General features: G+C 43.4%; 1 protein-coding gene across 3 annotated transcripts in view; it reads right to left on the reverse strand.

Moving 5' to 3' along the window:
- Fam20b (FAM20B glycosaminoglycan xylosylkinase) overlaps positions 1 to 9,546 on the reverse strand; it is a 35,689-nt gene extending 26,143 nt beyond the window's left edge. Inside the window, exons 1-3 of one of the 3 annotated variants that reach the window (XM_052200200.1) lie at positions 9,377 to 9,476; positions 7,170 to 7,262; positions 2,346 to 2,416 (exon numbers count right to left, since the gene is read on the reverse strand). The gene's annotated coding sequence lies outside the window, so the exon portion shown is untranslated. The other 2 variants (XM_052200199.1, XM_052200198.1) reach the window with 2 other exon arrangements.
- Between the last annotated feature and the right edge of the window lie 8,495 nt (positions 9,547 to 18,041).

An 18,041-nucleotide genomic window follows, 5' to 3' on the forward strand; every position in this document is an offset into this window, starting at 1 on the left:
TTCTGCCTTAAATTGCCTTGTACACAGTTCCTAATTTCCTGCCCAGAATCATGACTCCCTAGGAGGACCCCCCCCCCCTTGCTCCTTTATATTTGAAAAAGGGTGCCCAAGACCCAGCTTCTGGGTGTATTATTATTTTTTTAGATTTGAGTCAAACAGTTATATATTATATACTCTGCAAGCTGGATTTTTAAGATCCTCCACTTCAGATGCAAGAAAATAAAAGCAGGGTTACTGGGTATCTTCCAAACTACTCAGGAAACCTCCCTAGCATTCCCAAAGTAGCACTGCGTACCCGCTCCACCTCATGTCCTTACCTCCTGCACAAATGTGCACACAGGGCAGCACTGTTCAGCTACAAACGGTCATTTGTCTTCAGGTTTGTTATATGGAACAGAGCCTACTTCAAAGGACAAGCAGACTCAAGGTGACCACATACCTCAGAAAGTGTTAAATACAAAAGAGGCAGTGCCAAAAGGAGAACATTTGCCAACAGTCTCCACAATGGCAAGCTGGCATAAACTCTGGGAAGCAGACATTCACAAGGAGTCTTCCTAGGAACACTTCCTTCACTCCCCAGCAGCCCACGTGGGGCTTACCACACAGGTTCATTTTCTTTCATCTTTCACACACATACACCACAACCCTTCATGTTGATACATGTTTGGAAGGATAAACCTTTGTCTGTAAAGTGCTTCTACAAGACCTTTATAGATTCAGAGGAAAGGAAACATGGCCTCTTAGTATACAGGCCTCTGTTTAAGAATCTAGTGATGCTGCAAAGAAGATATATAGAAAAACGTATTGATGCAGAGGTGTGTAAACTGTGCAGTTAAAATTCACATATGTAGGCAGCTAAGGAACGTGGAGAACACCTAGCCCAATACTTACTGGGTTGGGGAGGTCCCTTAAGTCACAGCTCTAGGGAGGCTCCAAGCCTCATTAATAGCTGAGCCCCTTTGATTGGGCCTCTGATTTGACAAATTAAGGCTAATTCCAACTTTTATTCACAGCTATGAAAAGTAAAAGTTTCAGTAAAAATGAACAGAAGTTTCACTTTTTTCCCCCTAGAATTTCTAGTCAAATAAGCTCTTCCCCATAAATGGAAGCCTTATGGACATAAAATACCACAAAACAAGTAAATATTCTGTCACAAACATTTTGTGCAGATGACTAGGGGATCTGTGGCATAGAGACTTTATTAAATAGCTTGTATGTGATCATATTTATGCATGTTCTCGCCATGTCTCCTACCCTGAATACAAACTCTTAGGTCCCTTTTACCAATCAATCTCTTTGGAAAGTGTTGGTTTCAGCAAAACTGAAGAATTGGTAAGTTTAAGAAAAAATAAGATCTTAATACAAAGTTCTTATATTTGTGTATTTATTGTGTATGTATGGGACACACCCAAGACACACCCAAGACATGTATGGAAATCAAAAGACCTCCTTGTGGGTTCTGGGGACTGAACACATGGTCATCAGGCTTGGTGGCAAGTGCCTTTACCTATAGAGGCTACACAGATAGCCCAGATCTGAATTTAATCAAGATTTTCTTGTGGACTATTTCCATAGATAGACATCAACAATTCCTCCCACCGAAGGATGAGGTCTATTTTTTTTCTCCACCTGATTTGAACTGGCTTTATAGCTTGTTTTGATCAAAAAGCTATACAAGTAACTATGTTCCACTTCTGAGCCTAAGCATATTGGGAAAGTCATTTCATATCCAACCCTAATATAGATCATTTACTAAAATCTACTTACATACTCTACAGTCTTATTTATACAGTGCAATCGAAGCTGACATCACATATTCATACTACACATGCTCAGTTTATAATTCCTAACCTTTGTATTTCAGCCAAAGCCAACAGCAAAACTCTTAACCCCTTAATACAGAGGGGAAAGATACTTTCTCCTAATGTCCTGACCCTCTGATTTTTAACTGGCATTAACATTACAATCTTATTAGCTGTTACAGGTTTACATCCTTTGCCCCTTAGCAATAAAAAAAAAAATTGACCATAGTCAGTCAATATAACTAAAACAGAAGCATGGCCCTACATTCTATTTCACACAAAAATCAGAAATACAGCATGCCTTTCACAAGTCTTTCATTTAGAAAACTAGCTGTGTTTAAAGATGATGACTCTGTCCTTAAAACTGTTTAAGGCTTAAAACTTTTAAAACTGAAGTGTTGAGAATAAGTTAAAGTTACTGGTATTTAAAAAAAAAAATCTAATTTCAAGTTGAACTATTAGATTTTCCTTAATATTTTCATTTCCACTTAAACACCCATACACTATCTATAAGATAAGAAACTTCCATGTGAAGTCTTTTACCTGTGAAGGACAGCAACAAAAATGACCACCAGGCTCTAAGGAAGCATCAAGGAAACTGCCCAGGCGTGAGACTAAAATGAAAACAAAAACTCTCTCTTTAAAATAAAAGAATGAAAACCTTGTAACCTAGCTCCATTTAAACCTTACTTCAAGACAACCGTCTAACCTTCTCCCTTAAAAAAACAAAAATCAAAAATCAAAAAACAAACCAAACAAACAAAAAACCAACAAAACCTTTAGTAAGACCTGTACACAAAAAAGAGACAGGCAGTTTTCAGTGACCTCAGTGGAAAGTGCTTTAAAGGTTCAAAGTGTTTACTGTTCGATTTTCAGCACATAAAACATCATTTAAGGCTGTGTTATAGAATGTTCTTCATATATGCTGCGGGAATATAGAATTTCAAATATTTCCCTCTAGTTTTTTTGTTTTTTTTTTAATCAGAATTGCCTTTAGGTGCAAATCACTACAGTTCTCAAAAGATATAAACATCTGCAATTAAAAACACCTTAATATTTTATTGATTGATTGTTTAGACAGAGTCTCAGTATATTGCTACCCAGGCTGGCCCAGAACTCTTGGGCTCCAGTGATCCTCTGACTCGGGGCTTCAAGCATACAAGCAGGCCTACCTGGAACCTTAGTTTCCACCCCTGCGTAGGCTCCATGGTACATCCATTACCAAGCTTACAAACCACGAGAAGTAACTTTGAGAAATAACAGAACTCAAATGGACCTGGGCTGAAATGATGGCTAGTGTGATCACTTTTTTAGAGTATGAAGGAACACACGTGTATACAGGCATGCGTGTGCACACACACACACACTTTTTTGGCATACCCTTCTCTTCTACTGTCTAGTGAGTTCCTTGAAGACAGGCGATGTTTTAGTTTTTTTGTACTTCCCAAGGCCCTAACAGAAAAGTGAATAGCAAGGGAGAGAGACTTATGGATAAAAGCATTTCTTCTGGACTGTCAAGACTTTGGTTTAAAGATGGCCTTTGTTTTTACAAACATGGAGAAATAAGCCCTATAATGAATTCAGAAACACAGCATAGTAAAAACTGCAGAAATATTTACTATGGTTACCAGTTTTACGTATTCAAAATTGCCTATATTGCTACCATCTGCATATCATACCTACACCATTCGAGACTACTGCTATTGCTAACCTGGTTCCTGATGAAATTGGGAATAAAGACAATCTAGAGATATTAGGAGAAAGAATGAAGAAAGTACAAGAAGACATTGCCCAAGAATGATATATGATATATGATATATCAGACAAGGCTGAACCAGATCTTCAAGTATTTACTGGCAATGGTTTCTGAAACAAGGTCCAACACTACATCTTCCATGTTATTTTCTTTTTATGCATGTGTATGCTTATACATGTAGATGCATGTGTAGGTGTGTAGGTGTGCATACATGTGTGTATGTTGTGTGAGATGTTCAGTGCCATCTTCAATCCTTCTCCACTTTATTTACTGAGGCAGAGTCCCTTACTGAGCCTAGAGCTCACTGATTCAGTCTAATTAATCAGCTGTCCTAGGGATCCCAGCTCAGCCTCTGGAATGCTGGGATTAAAAGCTGCCATGCGCTCTCAGTTTTTATGTGGGTGCTGGGGATCTGAACTCAGGTCCTTGTGTTTGCATGGCAAGAACCTTATTCACTGAGTCTTCTCTTCAGTCCTATTTTGTCTCCCAGAACTGCACAACATAAAACGCATACATACATCATACATACACATATACATACATACATACATACATACATACATACATACATACTACAGGGTGTGTACACACACAAGGACTGAGAACAAGAAATGAATTAAAAAGGTCTTTGGGCAACCCCAACAGTGGTTACAAAGTTCAGTCACTAATGCTGAGAGAAGAGTCTATAGACCCTAACAGGCCTACTGAACTATCCTAAGTTGGACCTGGGGAAGCAGAGTGACCTAGATGTCTACTCCACAGAACCAGAAGTTGTGTAGCTTTCTCAGCCATGACAGACAATTCAAAGTAGATTCAGTAAGTAGAAAAGCTAGGGTGCACAGCTACATTTCACAATCACCTCTGATTCCTGTTTAATTACTGACAGTAATGGATCCTGGGAATACTAAACTTGAGACAAGGATTGCACTACATGTTTATAAAGAAATAAAGTACACACCATACTGTAAGACTTTTTCCACAAATGCATACCTAAATAAGAATTAGCACTTAATACATTATTTCTCAGCGTTAGATAAATAAGGCAAAGGTATGCGGAAACAGCAGAGTCAACACTTGAGAACACAGACTAGAAGACTTCCTTATCTGCATTTGGCTCTGTCCTTTCGCATTCATAATTTCATATTCCTTGACCTCCTTTTTTTTTTTTCCAAGACAGGGTTTCTCTGTGTTGCTCTTGTTGTCCTGGAACTCACTCTGTAGACCAGGCTGGCCTCGAAGTCCACCTGCCTCTGCCTCCTGAGTGCTGGGACTAAAGGTGTGCGCCACCACTAGCACCTTGGCCTCCTTTTATAATGTACCCAAATTAACAGTCTCCTCCAATGTAGCCAGGACTTCCCCACAAAGTACAGACCTCAAACACACCAAAGTACACTGTCTCATTCTGCATTGTCTGACACTCAGCTCTCTCTCTTTTATACTAAAAAAATAAAGATTTTTATTAAGCATTGTAAGTTGCATTCAATAGCCTCTGTATATGCCACAGCACAATCCATCAACAGTCAATCAGACCCAACTTCCCTTCACTCTTCACAGTCCCTAAATTAGGGCGGAACTCCCTGCGACTTACAGTAAGACCCTACATAGCTCCTGCGGGTAGGGGCTGGGGAGTTCCACCTCATTTCTGGTCACTAATGTGATAAAGAGCATCTGAAGTACATGAACAGTGATTCTGATTCAAAGTACATTGTCTGGAAACAGTAACAAAACATCAAAATGATACAAGTATACCTGCTTCTACTAAATTCCTGATGGGAAACTTCTCAAGAACAATTTGTTTCCTGCTATAGAAGGGGCGGGAGAGGGAGGGCGGTGGCAGCGGCAGCAGTGGGGCACATGGGGGGGTGCTTTGCTTTTTAAGACCACAGGACTTTTTTTGTTTACAGAATTTCATATTTTGCTGACATGAATATGAAGTCATAAAACAACAACCAAGAACAATAATGCACACAGCAGTGCATACACCAGGGTAACCTTGATATTCCAAATGGCTAGAAAATTTTGGGGGGGTTAGAATAAACACAACAGAGGTCAATCACAAAATTTTAAGGCTGGAGCAAGATCAGTCAAAGACTAAGCAGAGCTAACATCTTATATAGGACTATTACTGATTATTACCATTTTGTTTTGTAAATGGCACATATTGGTAAGAATGGAAGAAAGGACAATAACATGCATAATAATAGCTACACACTTTAAAAATTATGAACCATGCATAAGTTTAGCTCAAGTAATAGCACTAATGGTCAAAACCAAGTAGCTCACTGATCTCAGATGTGTGGTATTAGTCTTAAAGCTTCAAAACACACTGTATTGACTTTGAAAGGTCATTTGTATCTTCTATGATTTCAACCTTATCTCCATTGAACTTGCTTGTAAAGTATGTATGATGTACTGTGTATTCAAAATCAGCACAACAGCAGTTTACTCCATAATTCTTTTTAGTTTTGATAGTTGCACTTTTTTAACACAAAAGAACATCAACAGTGATGAAATTTAAGAAAGAAAAACTGTGGTTGTGCCTTATTTCTTTCATGATCATAAATCAAAGTCTTAAAACAATGCTTCATTGTAAAACAGTAATGCAATATCAAATATAATGGCATACATACGGTGCCAAATGCTAAAAATTATATTTTAAGCTACTTATACTTAAACACTGGCAAAATTTGTTTTTTTTATAGTTCAAGAAACACAACTCTAGGCTTTTGTCATGACACTTAGCTCTTACTGACACCCAAGACTCTTTAGATCTAGAAAGACAGGCACTTCTGTTGGTTTTGGCAAGAAAAATTATATCAGAAGAACTTTTCATTATTTACAGGCTAGTTTATTAATTTCTGTAATCAACCCACGTAGCAGAGGATCTCTGCATTATATTCTCTTCTAAGCAGCTCTTGCTGTCATATTTACATTGTAAGTTAGTCAGAAGGGAATTTCAGCAGCAAAGGAAGGACTTCTGTTCTATGCCCCAGGCCCACGTTATTGAACTCAGTCGCACTGAGGCTCACAGAAGGAAGAGAGGGAGAGATGCACAGGTGCTGGAGAAGCACTTAAGGGAGAACCTTCCTCTCTCATCTCCACTGGGAGGGACAAGAGGGCAGTGAGCACTGAAGCTACTGGTACGGTTATTACTAACAACACTGGTTATCCGTCTAACTGCTCAGCTAGCCAGTCCAAGTGGCAGGAGGAAATCTGTGCAGCATTCCATCTGTGCTGGTGGCTGGGACACCACTATATGATCACAGAACAATACCTTTTGCAGACACCCATCTTAATAACACATTTCCAACAGAAATCTAAAACATTGTTTTTGTGTTTTGTTTTGTTTAATTCCTTTTGATTGAAAAATGGGGGAGGGCAAGTATAAAAAGATCTAGCGTTTCCATTTACTTCAACCAACCAAAAATTAATGCACACCTACTATGTACCCTATGAATTACAACTGTAGGGTTCCTTGATAACTGTGCCCTCTACCCCAATCCACAAAAATCATCTTGTGTTCTATCCCAGATCAACCTGTCACCCACAGCTCCTTCTGTCCATAACTGTGTCTCTAACAGCTGTCTCTATTGTAACATCTTAGCACTCACCAGGTGTTAAATAGTTATCAATCTGAAGGCTGAAGTTGCTGACTTCACACTTACAAGCACTGAAATGGTAGTCAAAAGGAGATAATTCATGTCCTAAAAGCAAACAGAAATTTCCATTTAGGAATTGAAAATTCAGAAGAGATTTTTAAAAACAACAGAAGGAGCCGGGCGGTGGTGGCGCACGCCTTTAATCCCAGCACTTGGGAGGCAGAGGCAGGTGAATTTCTGAGTTCGAGGCCAGCCTGGTCTATAAAGTGAGTTCAGGACAGCCAGGGCTACCAGAGAAACCCTGTCTCGAAAAACAAAACAAAACAAACAAACAAACAAACAAACAACAACAGAAGGCTTTAAGGCTATATGAAAAAAGTTAAAATCTATAAAGGGAACTCAAGAGAAGTGACTAAATAATCATTGACAGCACAAAATAATTCTATGACATAAAAAATTATGAAAAATAAAAATCTGTGACTTGCTTTTTCCAAAGTATACTTTTGTTCAAAAATATATTTTAAAAAGCAAGGCATGTGCTTTAAAAACAAAAAGTACCTATTTTCTCACTAGTTCTAAGGAAACAAAGCAAATCAACACCATTTTCACAAGGAAGGCTGTAATCCAGACTTTTGTTAGTTTTCAAGACAGGGTTTCTCTGTGTAGTCCTGGCTGTCACGGAACTAACGTTATAGTAGACCAGGCTCGCCTACAACTCAGAGATATGCCTGCCTCTGCCTCCAAAGGCTGGGATTCAAGGTGTGAGCTGTGTCTGCTGCCATTACCACCCAGTCAGGTTTATTTGTTTTTAAAATTATCTTTTCCCTTCATCATTTTTATTTGTGTTCTTTATTATGACTGAGACTAGACTTACAGTACCTTTATTTTCCTCTATTTGTTGGCTTTTGAGGAATGTAGCCCTTGCTATTCTACAACCCACAGATGCATACCTGCCTCTGCCTCAGGAATGGTAAGATTAAAGGGGAATACTAATCCCTTTCCCCCACCCCACTGTTCTCCTTTGATAAGCATTTTCTAATGTGAAATGGCATCTTGTTGACACAAGATCCAACATCTTCACAAACTTTAAGAAAGTTATTAATTTAATACAATAATTTAATTTTAAATTTTCCTTAAATCGGCTCAGAGCCTATGCAAATAATTCAGCATCTTTAATATGTTTTTCAGGACGATAACCTGCAGAAGTGCTTTCAGCTACTCAAAGGGTTTGCCTAAACTCAAGGAATGGCAAACACATTGTGATCAATGTGAAATTGCAACCCAAGCAGCGTAGACATGGTTAATGAATGACAATCTTGACTTTACTGGTTGTATTATAAAGCCCTAGACCACGACAGCGAAAAGATTATTACTTTCTCCCAAAGGGAGCTATCAAATCTGCAGAGGGAACCTGGCTGGGTAGACATGACCCTCACACCTAGCTCTAGATCCAACTGACAGTGTTAAACATATCCCTTTCCCAAACTGTAAACGCCTTCCCTATCCTACTGGAGACATAGTCTTTAAACGAAGTAATAGTATTAGGACCACCCACGCCCTGTTGTTCCCCCTTTTCTCCTATTTATCAGGAGCCTGACAGATCACTGACTCCTGATTAAAAAGAATGTCTTATCAGACTCCACAATCAAGGACACAGCTTGACAACGTTCACATTCATCATCACGGCAACGTCTGGGCTCGCTCTTAATAGCCGGGCCATCACACCCGGAAATGGAACCGCCAGCGCAGCCCACTCCGGACAGTCTCATCTCAAGTAGTGCCCCTTGGCGCTCTGAGCGCACGACCCCAGGACACGGCTGCTCTCTCCAGCCCAGGGCCTGCAGGTCACTCGCGCTCCCCGGCCACCACGCGGCCCGGTAAGGGCTCAGCGAGAGCGCGCTCCTCGGCCACCAGGAGGGCCGCGTAAGGACCGAGCGAGAGCGCGCGGCTCGCCGGGCCGCCGGTTCCAGCTTAGCGTGACAGAAGAGCGACACCAGGGCCAGGAGCCTCTGGGGATCATCCTTGGCAGCGACCACCGGTCACCGCAAGGACTCTCGGTCGCCCGCAGCCTCGCGGGGACGCCCGTAGCCCCGCATCCGGCCCCTGAGGGAGGTGCCCCGCCCCCCGCCGCCGCCCGCGCTTTCGCGCCCTCCCTCCCTCCCTCCTTCCCGTCGTTCCCGGGCGGGGGGTCGCGCGCCCTCTCCAGCCGCGCCGCTCACCTGGCGGGCCTCAGGCACGCTCCACAGCCGCCCGCGCGGTGCGGTGCGGCGCGGCCCCGGCCGCCCCCGCCGCCTCCGGGGAGGGGCAGCCCCACGCCGCACTCACCGCCCCCGGCCGCCGCCGCCGCCACTGCGGCTCCCGCCCACCGCCGGCCCGGCCATTCCCCGGCCGCCGCTCCCCGAGGAGCCGGCCGTCCACACCCACCCCCGCCTCCGCGCTGCCTGGCTGTTGGTACGGTCCTAGCGGAACGCCCTCCCTGTGGCCAATCCCAGCGCGCACTCAGCGCAGCCCCGCCCCTGTTGCGGGTGGGCGGGACTACCGGGCAGCTCCGGACCGCCCTCTTTAACCCCTTCACCCTCACTCCTGCTGCGCTGAGCTCCGCAGACACCGTCGGCGGTTTTCTCCAAACCCGTTTACATAAACTAGCTCCTGGCTTCTCTCTTACCTTCACGATATCTTTCCTGCAGTCATCTAGGTGAAGTTCTATTCGGAAGAAATAATTTTTCTTCTTTCGTTCTTCTGCCTTGACTTTTCCTAGGAGATTCTGCCCAAAAGTGCCCTTCCCTGACCAAAAGAGGCCAGACTCCCCACCTTGGAAATCGCTCCAGCTTTGGCCCAAAACAGAGCTCCCCGGCTGTACCTTTTCAGTAGCTCTTAACAAAATCCTGATTATTCTATTATAATAGCATTTTTTTATGTTTGTGCCTTGCGGTGGACTGTAAGCCCTAAGAGGGCAAATCCAACGCGTCTTGGTTTCCAGTGCCCTGCACCCACCCACTAGACTCCTGATGAGTGAATGATGCTCCTCCCCTTAACGTGTGTCCACTACACACATAGTAGTAGCTACCGTATAATACATTTATTCACCATATAGTCAGATTACATGTAGTCTGCTTGACCATAAAATATTATGGTGTACGTTTGCTTTGTGTAGGGGAGGATGGGGTCGAAGCACGAATTTCAAGAAGGAAAGAAACGTTCTTTTTTTTTTCTTTCTCTCTCTCTCTCCTGACTGTATGCCATTGGGTATGCTATACAATGCCTCTGAGTATAAGGCTCTGTGGAAAATGGAAGTTAAACACTGTACCTACTTGACAGGATTGTGATGAGATTTAAATAGAAAACATATGGAGAAGACATTATTGTGTGAGATTAGGTGTGTGTGTGTGTGTGTGTGTGTGTGTGTGTGTGTGTGTAGCACTTTCCGATCAGGAGACTCGGAGAACCAATTGGACTTGGCACCCTACCTCAGACAACTTAGTGAGGGAACGCAGCTTTAATCGCTGCTGGAGGCATTAATCACTGCCAGGCATGCGAAGGGCAATGCAGAAGGCCCTGTGTCAGCCTTTTACTGGATGGAGTTGAAAAGGTTTGAGGTCATTATCTGACAATGGAAAGTACAATTCTTGGGGAAACTGGCTGGATGGTAATGAGAAGCTGCCTCATTTCTCAACAGGATCATGGGTCTGCTCACAGCCAGCTCTTCCTGGACCAGAAAACTGTGAAGCAAAAGAGGAAATCAACAGTTCCTTTGAGACTGTGAGACTAACAGCGTTCCATCTTCTCTGTCATTCCAATGACACTAAGGATGGACCCTGCCCTGTCATGGACAGTGGGCGAGATGAAGCCCCTCTGTGTTAAAGGAATCTCAGAGAAAGAGAGCTTTTGGTCCATGGAAGCAATCCAGTGAGGTGCATATTGCAGCCCATCCCCCATACTGCAGTATAAACAGTTTTCTTCCTCAGAGGGTTCAGAGTCTCCGTGTCAAAGGCTTTCACACAGAACTAATCTGTCTCCCGGTTTTCCAGTCATCAGGCTACAGCTACGTTACACAGGCGCCCCGATACTGTGTACACAGCACCAGCACAGGGACTCACAATCTATTCTGTGTTGAGAGGGATGCGGTCACTTAAGGAACTCGCATGATTTGGACACAGGAAGCCCCTGTGAGGAAGACAGGACACCTAAATTATGCAGCACAGATTCTGAACCTGAGTCTGGGAAGAGTGTGGACTGGTGTTGTCGGAGAGGAAGGATAGGGGTGAGCAAAATCTGGGTGGGAATGGAGATTAACAATACAAACCCAAAGTTGCACAGTGTTAGGAGAAGTTATGACCGGAAGGTATCCGGGACAGATAACACAGGGAGGTGTGCTCACTCATTTGTACATTCATCTGTCTACCCAATACATGTCAAGTGCCGGGCATCAGACTAAACTTTGACTATTTGGAGATGAAAAGGGCTCCGTCCCCCAGAAGCTTTTCAGCATCAGTGAAGTTTCTTCTAGATGTCAGAGCACTGGAAGAGTTGCATTACTGTCCCCAGTCACAGGATGTGCTGTGGTTTTAAGTATCAAGCTAATCTTCTCTTGGCCTTTTTCTCCTCTGCCCCCAAATTTCAACGTTCTTTTTTTTTTTTTTAAGATTTATTTATTTAATGTATATGAGTACACCATTGCTCTGTTCAGACACACCAGAAGAGGGCATCGGACTCCATTACAGATGGTTGTGAGCCACCATGTGGTTGCTAGGAATTGAACTCTGGAAGAGCAGAGCAGTTGGTGCTCTTAATAGCTAAGCCATCTCTCCAGCCCGACTTCAATGTTCTTAAAGGCACAAACTGTGACTTTATGTAATGGAGCACCTTTACCAAGTACATGTGTGGCAGCTTATGAAATTAAATCCAGAGGAGAAAATTAGCTGTCCAGCTCCCATGAAGGGCAGTGGACCGCCCTCGGCAGGGGAATATTAGTAATTAGTCCAAGTGTTTGGCCATAAATGAGATATCTGTAACACACACACACACACACACACACACACACACACACACGTTCTGCCATTTCCTGTCGAGAGCAAGAACTCGCTCAGCTACCTCTGGGAAGTCTTGTTCTCTGCAAGAAGTGCTCCACAGATAGCAGCTTCTTTCTGCCTTTCCTTCCCAATAGAACAACTGGCTTTCTTTCATTTTGCTGTCAGCTCTGCAGAGTTGTCCCCAGCCCTCTCCTATCTGATGGCAGCGGACTGCCCAACTAACCCTTCACAGGGCACCTCTGCCAACGCCATCTGAGCAAGCCGTTCGTGTCCCAGGGCAGCAGCATGCACACGCACAGAGGTAGGCAGCTTCTTTCCTGAGATATCAGGCCACGTGCTCTGAGAGTGGGAGAAATCTTCCTGTTTTTTTTTTTTTTTCCTAGTAGTATCTTTTTAAAGAGCCACTTTATTGAGATATAACATACATCCCATAACTCACTAGTTTAAAGCATATGATTTGCTGTCTTTTAGTACATTTACAGAGTTGAGTCAACATTATTATAACTGAATTGTAAAGTATTATCATCACTCCCAAGACAGTATGGACCATTTTCTCTCACTGTAAAATCTATTTGGGTCTATTTTTAAAGTCTGCATATTAAAGCAAAAAAAAAAAAAACAATAATAAGAAAGTCTTCTGGTTTAGGAGAACGCTGAGGGGTATGGTGTCAGAGCTGTAATTCCCTTAATTGCTCTGTGTGGCAACAGCAGTTTAATGACCAACGTTGCACACTACGCCGCGGTATGCCCTCCTCAGGAACTGTCCAGGGCCACATTTTTTAACATCTTCCAGTTTGCTGTGGCTCTCTCTAGTGTCGTAGATGGCTCTTCTGCAGTTAGAGCAGAGATAATTCTACAAATCCCAGTCACCAATTCTCAAAGGCAGTCACTTTATAATATGATTAGGACAGTACCACACGCTCTGAGTATTTAGTATCTATGCTGAGGAAGCTAAGAAGGTCTTTGTCTTTGTTCCTGCTTTTGAAACAGGGTCTTACACTCTGGGGAACAGTTTTTTCCCAGAGTGTTAATAGCTAAAAAAACAAACAAACAAACAAAAAAACAAACAAAAAAAACAAATCAGCCACTCAGATGATTCTTGGTGAAATAACTCATGTACTTTATTTCGTGTGGATAGGGACTTTGTAAACATTTGGGGGTAGGGTGGGATCCAGGGATGGACACTTCCCATTGGCTCAGTCTGAGATGTCAGAGATGCTCTGTTTACATGGAGAAGGACTTCAGGTGTTGTCCCTATGTGGCTGAATGTCATGGCCCTCTCAGTGGGGTGTCCTGGTTACATGTTCCAGGACGGGTAGTGCTTAGCCTGGAGCTGACTCAATACCTTCAGATCTGGATTCTGAGATTCCCCGAGGTTTTGAACCTGCTCGATCTTACCAGTTCTTCTGTCTGATGGCACAGTCCATTCGCCTCATCTTTTATTGCTTGATGTAATTGCAGTCACACGGAAGTTCTGAGTTCTTCATGCTTCCTCAAAACCAGAAAGCATCTTCCATGAACAGTAACAGGGTCCAGCAGATGTTCTTTGAGTCTCTCTTATGAAGCCTCGGGAATGTTCTAGAGCTACAATTCTCTAGTAGGCTGCATAGGCAGCTGAAATATATTTATACCTGCCCCCATATTCAAAGATTGGAATTTAATTATCATGGGTCAGATCCTAGAAGGATTTCTTTTTCAAGTTCATTCTACCTTGTAATCAAAGCTGACAGTTATTGTCTTACTAACGAGTAAGCCAGGATCATGTCCTAAGCTGGATTGTGCAAGACTGGCATCATTTAGGACAAAGACAAGTAAAAACTGATGGTTTTATATACAGTTCAAGCTAATTATGGGTGGCCGATTTCTGTTTTCAGAGCAAGTGGCTTGGTTTTTGGAAGACCTTCTACAAGAAGCCAATCATTTCTCTCTAGAGAAATACAGCCACTGAGTGAGGAAGGGTGAAGAAGATGGGAGGGAAGACAATACCCTGTGCAGTTCAGCTGCCTCTTCAAAGTGGACCAGATCCCCACAGCTCCTTCCAGTGAGTCTGCCCTTTCGAACAGCTAGAACTGTCAGACACAAAGGGAACAGAGCAGAGAAGACCAGGACAAGACTATCACACACATCAGGAAACAGGACAGACCAGAGAAACTGCCCTCTTCTTCAAGCCACTGGCTGAATTTAAGTGTATCACACACACACACACACACACACACACACACACACACACGGACTGCTTCATGATGAGATATAATCTGATAAATTCATCACCAAGAGATTTCATCACTGTGCAAACATCATAGAATGGCTTTACTCAAAGATGGTAATAGAAAATTTTCAGCTTCATTATAATGTATGGAACACCAACTGTCATTGATTGAACCACCACTGTGTAGCACATGACTATAGATAGACGGATAGATAGATAGATAGATAGATAGATAGATAGATAGATAGATAGATAGATTTAAATAGTAAACAAATATAACATATGAGTGGACACTGGGCAGTGGTGGTGCACGCCTTTAATCCCAGCACTTGGGAGGCAGAGGCAGGTGGATTTCTGAGTTCAAGGCCAGCCTGGTCCACAGAGTGAGTTCCAGGACAGCCAGGGCTACACAGAGAAACCCTGTCTCGGAAAACTATATATATATATATATATATATATATATGAATGAATGAATGAGTGGAAATTTGGCCCTCATTCCTATAACTTGTGACCATCTCCTAGAGGGTGAGCTATTAGTAGAACAAGGAAGTGGCCCAGAAGGAACGAGTCCAAAGTGCTCGGGACAGTGGATGATAAGCTTAGAAGTATTGAGTATTACCTCGCTGACAAACCTGGTGTCACCTTCAGGGATCCTGTAGTTGAAAGGGAGGTGATGAGGAGAGGCAGGGAGGTCCCTGAGACCGAGGACATGTAAGTTTCCACTTGACATTAGCAAATCTCTGGCAGCAATGATAATAATAAATCGTCTTTCATGATGATGCTCAACAAAAGTGGGTAGGGGAGAACTTAAAGGCCAGGGAAGCAGCTCTGCAAGTAAAGGCATTGGTGGCTAAGCCTGAGAGCCCGAGAGGCGCTTAGTGGAAGGAGAGAACCTCTTGCAATTTGGTCTCTGTCCTCCACGTGGACACTGTGGTGCATGTATACTCTCTCTCTCTCTCTCTCTCTCTCTCTCTCTCTCTCTCTCTCTCTCTCTCTCGTACATACATACGCACATACAAATTTTTTTTGGATTTTTTTTTCGAGACAAGGTTTCTCTGTAGCCCTGACTGTCTTGGAACTCACTCTGTAGACCAGGCTGGCCTTGAACTCAGAAATCTGCCTGCCTCTGCCTCCCAAGTGCTGAGATTAAAGGCGTGCACCGCCCGCCCGCCCGCCCGCCACCACCACCCGGCAGACACAAATTTCTAAGATAGTGCCCAGATTTCTTTGTATCCAGCTCCTCCCTCCCCCAGCCCCACCACTGCTAAGTTAACCCCATTTTCTTCTCCCTTAATTATGCCATTAGTTCAATTTGTGCCTACTCGATGAGCCACAGAGCACCCAGATATCTGGTTAAGCACTGTTTCTGGATCTATCTTTGGAAATGTTTTCAGGATCCATCAGCCTTTGAAGGAATGGCCCAAGCAGAGACTGATTCTCGCCGTGTGGCTAGGCTCCACCCACCTTGACCCCCCTGCTCCAGGGAGTCTGCATAAGCAGAAAAGGAGAAGACTGAATTTGCCCTCTGCCAGGATGCTGAGCTGAGACACTGCTCTCCTGCACTCCCTGATTGTCGATCTTCAGAGCTGTCCTAGAATGCGCCATCAGCAACAGCTCTTAGGCATCTGAACGGCACCACTGGCTCTCCTGGGTCTCCATCCTCTGGTCCATCTAAGAGCTTAATGTGGCAGTATTTCTTTGGGAAACAGTTAGGTCATACATGCTCAGCTTTCATGAATAACTTTGGAGCCCTTAAAAGAAAGGCATGACAGAGTGATGGCCTGTCTGCTCTCTGCTAGGCAGAACCTAGCAAGATCACCATCAGCAAACAAGGAAGCAGGCCCGCAGAGATGCCTGATGTCTGCCCACACCTACACTCTGTATTTCTTGACCTCCAGAAGGTCTGAAGGGACCAATTTAAGGAGTACGCCGCTTAGACTCCCTGTCTATGATGTTGTTCCTCTCTGGTCGTCCTGTCTCCAGCTCACTCCCATGCAACCCAGATGATATCCATAGAAAACGTCATCTAGAAAGCTCTTTCGAAAAGGAAACCTTCCTCATATTGCGCATCACTTACAATCCTTTTTATGATCCAAAGACCAAAGGCCAAAGCTCTCACCAGGGCTGAAGCTTCAAGGGCCCCACCTGGCCCCGCAGCAGTTTCTCACCTTTCTACATAGTTTGCACTTGGGTGCGGGGGTGGGGGTGGGGGAAGGAACTCCGCACAGCGCAGCATATGCCACGCCACTTCAGATCTCCGTGCTATATCTAAGGCTCTTGTTTCTGTTGGAATCCCTTCCCACTTTCATCCAGCCTTACTCATCCTTTAAAATGTCATCTTTGCTGAAAAGCTAGTACCCCACCCCTTGATTCCCCTAGCAACCTGTGTATCCCTCTCCCTTATATTGATCCGGCTCATTCTTTTCTAAATATAGGCATTTACAGCTCAAATATGTACTATGCATGCTACATCCTATACATTTTGTAATCTTGTGATTTTGTTTTAATTCATCATAAAATAGCTTCTAATTTTGCTGGGTAGTTATTCTTTATCCATTGGCTATTTAGGAGTGTGCTGTTTAGTTTCCACATGTATGTGAATTTCAATTTTTTTCTTCTTGTGAAATGTTATAATCATTTTTTCCACACTGGAGTCATTACTTTTCCTTGTGGAGTAGCCTCTGCCAGGAGCTAGACAGTACAGATAGTTATTATTAGTGTCTATAGTTCTTATAGACAGTCCAATAGTGATTTAGTTATAACATATGCTTTTAACCTATCCCAACCCATGGTACTTGAGGAGAAATCCTCATCCGGGCTTCTAGGAAAGGTTTTCTCTTTGCTGAAGAGAAGAATAGCTGGGCGGTGGAGGCACACACCTTTAATCCCAGCACTCAGAAGCAGAGGCAGGCAGATCTCTGTGAGATGGAGGCCAGCTAGGACAGCCAGAGCTACACAGACAAACTCCATCTCAAAAAATGAATATAGGGGTTGGAGAGATGGCTCAGCGGTTATGAACACTGACTGTTCTTCTAGAGGTCCTGAGTTCAATTCCCAGAAACCATCTGTAATGGCATCCAATGTCCTCCTCTGAGGACAGAAACAGTGTACTCAGATACATAAAATAAACAATTTTTTTGTTTTGGTTTTTTGATTTGATTTTTTTTTTTTCGAGACAAGGTTTCTCTGTATAGCCCTGGCTGTCCTGGAACTCACTCTGTAGACCAGGCTGGCCTCAAACTCAGAAATCCGCCTGCCTCTGCTTCCCAGAGTGCTAGGATCACAGGCATGTGCCACCACCGACTGGCAACAAATGTTTTATTAAAAACATAAATGAATATATATTCACATATATAAATATGAGAAGCATGACACTTACATAAAAACCTAGAGTCACCCAAATGTCAGCGTTAGAAGGTCAAATGGAAATGACCAGAAGTTGGGGAGAGTTGAGAATGGGAATGGGAACAGAGCTTCGTGGAGATGGCCACTAACAGTGGCTGCAGGGCATTCTGGGTATATTCAATACTGACAGTGGCTGCAGGGCATTCTGGGTATATTCAATACTGATAAAGTCCACACCGAGAATGACAGCAACCGTTTGTATAAGAAAGGAGAAAAGCAAGCTTAAGCCATCCTATTTCC

The sequence above is a fragment of the Apodemus sylvaticus genome, chromosome 12 (assembly GCF_947179515.1).
Source record: "Apodemus sylvaticus chromosome 12, mApoSyl1.1, whole genome shotgun sequence".
NCBI lineage: Eukaryota > Metazoa > Chordata > Mammalia > Rodentia > Muridae > Apodemus > Apodemus sylvaticus.